The following is a 6,000-nucleotide window of genomic DNA, read 5'->3' on the forward strand; positions in this document are numbered from 1 at the left end:
AAAAACGCCTATCTTCGCTTAGATAATACTTAGGAGACCCATCTAGCGGCAGTGGTTAAATAACTAACATAACAACACAGGGTGTATCGAAAAGCGGAGACACAATCTTCTGATGGCCATAGGGTAAAACATATAGCTGAATCAGTTGCGATGAATTGTGGACACTTATAGAATACATAGAATTAGTGTAGAGGGTGAAACAAAAACACATATTTCAGTTCATTTTTTCACGATCAACCTAAGTACAATACTAAACATTATTTTATACATTTTTTATTTCTATTTTGTTGTATTTTAAGGAAATATATGCTTGGTTACAAAATTTACACAATTGTAAGTAAATAATTTGCTCACCGCTAGTTAACAATAGAGCATCAGCTGTTTCGAAGTGAACTTTTGTTCGCCCGAAATTGCCGATAGGTGAAAAAAGTTCACCGAACAAAAGAAGTGAAGGCGAACACTACTCCGCGTGAACTTCGCGATAAGGGTGATAGTGAACAGATGTACATACCTAAACGATTTTTAAGATAAATATAAAATAAAAAATGGCAAAAAACCCCATTAACTGAACGATCGGTTGTATGGGATATATATTATATATAGCTCAAATCGAAATGATTTTTTCAGGAAATCGTCTATGATATATTAGAATAAATATCACCAAGTTTAACGTTTTTATATTGGAAATTAAGGGAGAAATGGTTAAAAATCTTTTTATCTGAACGACCGGTTGTATGGGATATATATTATATATAGCTCCGATCGAAATGATTTTTCCATGAAATCTATGATATATTAGAATAAATATCACCAAATTTAACGTTTTTATATTAGAAATTAAGGGAGAAATTGCCAAAAATCTTTCTATCTGAACGATCGGTTGTATGGGATATATACTATATATAGTTCCGATCAAAGTGATTTTTTCAGAAAATCTTCTATAATATATTTAAATATATATCACTGAGTTTCACGTTTATACTTTCTAAATTAAGGGAGAAATGGCCAAAAATCTTTCTATCTGAACGATTGGTTGTATGGGATTTAGCTTTATATAGCTCCGATAAAAGTGATTTTTTCAGGATATCTTCTATGATATATTAGAATATATATCACCGAGTTTCACGTTTATACTTTTTAAAGTGCGGCAGGAATGACCAAAATCATGTTATCTGAACGATCGGTTGTATGGGAGATATATGTTGTAGTGGCCCGATCCTACCGGATCCGACAAATGTCTAATATAATAAAAAGATACATCCTTGTGCCAAAATTTCATTGAGATATCTCAAAATTTGAGGGACTATTTTGCGTTGAAACAGACAGACGTACGGACGGACGGACAGACGGACATGGCTATATCAAATCAGTTCGTCACCCTGATCAATTCGGTATACTTAATGGTGAGTCTATCTTCTATATTTCTCAACGTTACAAACATCGGACCAAAGTTAATATACCATTTCATGTTCATGAAAGGTATAATAACAGCTAGCTTCTCGGGGGCTGAGTATTGAACTCGAATCTCCAACATTCATTCTTCATACTGGTGCCCATTGTAAATTTTACCAAGTAGCGCAACTAACAGCTGATCAGTGAAAATTCGCACATTCACACGCACAGTTCTCGACTCAGTTTCAAAAAAAATTTAGATTATTTAATTCAAATTTTAAAGTGAGATAATCCTTACAAATTTATGTATACAGAATATATATGGCGTTTTTGTTGTTATTAAATCAATAGTTTTATTTATTATTATAGCTTTTATAATTCTTTTTTTTAACTTTGAAAAAACTCCGAACACCATTCCTTCATTATATGACATTCGACTGCCTAGTCCACTGCCTTCCACTCTATTCGCAACATAACCTCTACTTAAGCTGCCAAACTATATAGTAAACAATGCTGGTGCCTTAAACCACTCAGCCATATGAATGCCCCGCTGCCCGCAATTGGTCCCTAAGTATTACCTTTTTTTATTGCTATTCGTTTTATTCACCATTTAGGTACATATTTGTTCTGTATGTTATTTAATCCTAATTGTGTGGAATACTTTAGGCGAACGAATTTTCATTTGGTATTACGACACTCAATCGATTAGGACTAGTGTCATTGTTCGATAATGCGATAAATTAAACCGTTCAGAAAAGCACATTCCCATCAGCTGTCAAATAAAATAAAAGCAAAATTATTTATTATGAACATAGTGTACAAGTACAAGTGTGTTGACTTCTTTCTGACAGGCACTCGCTTAAGTGAGCATAACGGGAAAATCTGGGTTGCCATTGTTGTTTCGGTTGGAAACGGTCAACTAGGGTTCTGTGCAGAGACGTAAAAGGTTGAAACAGGGTTTCATTTGCACACACAATTTACACTTTGAATTTAGTTATGTTTTTATGCACAAAATTTTGAAACTAAAAACAAAATTTTCATTTGTCAGAAAAAATAAAGAAAAAAAGGCCTAATGTCAAAAAACCCTATCGAAATACAAACTGGCTTATTTGTTTTTAATGAACTACGTTGTATTTTTCTTGTATTTCGTAAGTTTTTTTAAATATAGTCCACACACTTATACCTATATGACAATACTTTATTTTCGTGTATTTTTTCTTGTTTTTTTTCTTTAATTTTTTGTCGCACTCCCTTCTAATACGGCTTCAGCACTGGTGTAAGTGTATAAACTATATTTCAAAAAACCAACGAAATACAAGGAAAATACAATCTCGTTCATTAAAAACAAACGAGGCAGTTTATATTTCGATAGGTTTTTTTGACATTCGGCCGTTTTTTCTTTATTTTTTTCTGACACATGAAAATTTAGTTTTTAGTTTGAAAATTTGGTGCATAAAAACACAATTAAAATCAACTTTCTTTTGAAAAACGTGAACCATTAGAGGCCGAAATAATGTTCGCTAGTTATTTGCATTGTTTTTATTGTTAAAAGTGTTAATGTAAAAATAAAATGTAAAACATAAACAAAAACATGTCAAACTCACTAATTTCGGGGGAATAGTGGTCTCCCTTTTTCATGATAGAAATTGTTTTTGTGTTTTGAAGTTCCGATCAAGTTTCGTCAAGCAAAAATAAAGTAGTGTCATATATGCTTTACACCAGTACTGAAACTGATGAAATAAAATGCTATCAAGTGCAAACTTAGCACGTACAAAATATATGCTACGTTTATTCACGCGGTTTGATGAGAAGTAAAGTAATATAATATATGTACAGATTATATTTGTATAAGTATATACTAAGAAAAATAACAGTTAGTAATGAAATTAAGTAGCTGAATACAAAGCCGAGTAAGAGTTTGCCACGTATCAAAGGAGTGACAGATCTTTAAAGACAAGTGGTGCCATTAAACAATGTTGCTTCTTAACACTCTCACTCATTGTTTGACTGGCGACATTCCTAAGAGCTGCAAATTATTCCTAAAGCGTTGATTTGTCAGTGGCTTTGTAAATATATCAGCACGTTGTAGTTCTGTGTTGACGTATTTGAACTCAACTATTTTGGCCTTTTGCAGATCTCTGATGAAATGTAACCTTATGTCGATATGCTTTGTACTATGGTGTAATCCCGGATTTCCAATTAGTCGAATTGTGTCCTGATTATCGATATTAAGAGCCGTAGGGGAATCCAGGTTATAACTAAAATCAGCCAAAAGTTGTTTAAGCCAAACTAGCTCTTTAGCTCCCTCACAGGCGGCCATGCACTCGGCCTCTGTTGTTGACAACGCAACAGTCTTTTGACGGTGGCTTCTCCATGTCACAACGCTGTCGTTTAATAGAAATGCATAGCCGGTTGTAGATCTTCTTGTATCAACATCACGAGCAAAATCGGCGTCAGTATAACCTTCAAATTTGAGAGAATTACCTGACCTATATTCTATACAGTAGTCCATGGTTGCTTTTAGGTAGCGAAAAATCCTCTTAACAGCTTGTACGTGGGAGTTTTTGGGATTTTCTGTAAATTTGCTCACTTCACCAACGGCATATGATATATCTGGTCTGGATACTGTAGCAGCAAACGTCAAACAGCCAACAGCTTCTCTGAATGGGTACTTTACAGTAGCTTCCTCACTACGTTTTGATAGATATGTGTTACCGTCACTAGGCGTTGAAATACCTTTTGAATCATCCATGTTAAAGCGTTGAAGAATTTTCTTTATGTAAGAACGTTGGCTAATTTTTATAGATTGGTTTGGTATATCGCGATAAATTTCAAGCCCAACATAATAGTTGTTTTCACCATAAGTGATGCGAAATTCGTGCGATAGTTTTCCAATGAATAAATTTAAAGCGGATTTGTTTTGGGATAATATCAACCCATCATCAACGTATAGAAGCAAAATAATCTTACTATTTTCAATATTGCCGTGAAACACACAATGGTCAGCATTAGACTGCTGCATTTTAAATGTTTGCAGAAATTCCACAAACTTTGAATTCCAATTACGAAATGCCTGCTTAAGCCCATACAGACCCTTTTTAAGGCAAAAAACTTGATTTTGAGCTTGAGAGACATTGATGCCTTGTGGGATGTCCATATAAATCTCCTCATGGAGTTCTCCGTATAAAAAGGCAGTTTTGACATCGAATTGCATCATCTCCATGCCTTCAAAGGCTGCTACCGCCATAGCCACTCTCACTGAATCATATCGCACTACTGGCGAATATGTTTCTTTATAGTCGATACCAGGTTCTTGTGAATAGCCTTTAGCCACTAATCGCGCCTTAAACACTGGTTTTTGATTTGGGTTTGATTTAACTTTAAACACCCATTTGCATCCCACAATATTTTTATCACGGGGTTTTTCTACCAACTCCCAAGTTTGGTTAAGCTCAAGGGAATTTATTTCATCATTTATTGCCGCTCTCCAATTCACGGCGTGTTCCGAATTTATGGCATCTTCATATGAATCTGGTTCTGAAATAGTTGCTAAACAGCCCATGCAATCGTATCCAAATCGCTCTGGTGGTAAAACTTCCTTACGCAAGCCATACCTATTATGCTCTCTTGTATCAGGAACAGAACTTTGTAACGTAGAACCATTTGATGTATTTGGAATATCGGTTGCTGAAGTCTCTTTTTTCATAGAATTCTTCGGAGTGCTGGACATATGCGGCTGGAAAGATGATGAAACGTTTTCATCTTGTTCAGTGTTTTCATTACTCGTATCACCCTCGTCATCTTTGCTAAATGACCCAATTCTAATTGCCTTTTCATTAAAAACAACATCGCAACTAACAATTATTTTTGCTGACTCCTGATCGTACAAACGAAAATTTTTTGCTGAAGGTTCATAGCCAACTAGATACATTTTCTTTGCTTTAGCATCCCACTTTTTCCTCCCTAGTTGTTTGGGCAGATAAACCATGCGTTCAGTGCCAAAAACCTTTAAGTGACTCAAATCGGGCTTCTTGCCAAACCAGTATTCAAATGGCGTTTTTGCCCGACTAGCCGGTGCTGATCGATTAAGAATGTATACGGCCGTTCTCACTGCTTCAGGCCACAAAAATTTGTTTAGTCCGCTGGCCAACAACATCGTCCGGGCTGATTCTTGAACAGTCCTATTGTCTCTTTCAATAAAGCCATTTTGCTCCGGGGTGTATGGTGAGATTTTCTCCAGAACAATACCATTATTTGACAGCAGCTCAGCTACTTCTTTATTTATAAACTCGGTACCATTGTCGCACCGTATGTATTTTACCGATTCGCCAGTCATGTTGCGTAACATAGAAATAAAACATCTAAGTTTTTGAAGAACTTCAGATTTGTTGGATAAAAAATAAACGTACCTGAAGCATGTGCATTCATCCTTAAGCAACATGAAATAGCGAACTCCACCGATACCAGATTCAGACATAGGGCCGCATAAATCCATATGAAAATATTCGCACTTGCGTGCTTCGCGTCGTATTGCAGCTCCATGTGAAGATCGATGCATTTTTCCTCGCTTGCAATCTTCACAGAAGAAATTGTTGTGTTCCGTCACAT

Source organism: Eurosta solidaginis, chromosome 3, assembly GCF_040869045.1.
Source record: "Eurosta solidaginis isolate ZX-2024a chromosome 3, ASM4086904v1, whole genome shotgun sequence".
Lineage (NCBI taxonomy): Eukaryota > Metazoa > Arthropoda > Insecta > Diptera > Tephritidae > Eurosta > Eurosta solidaginis.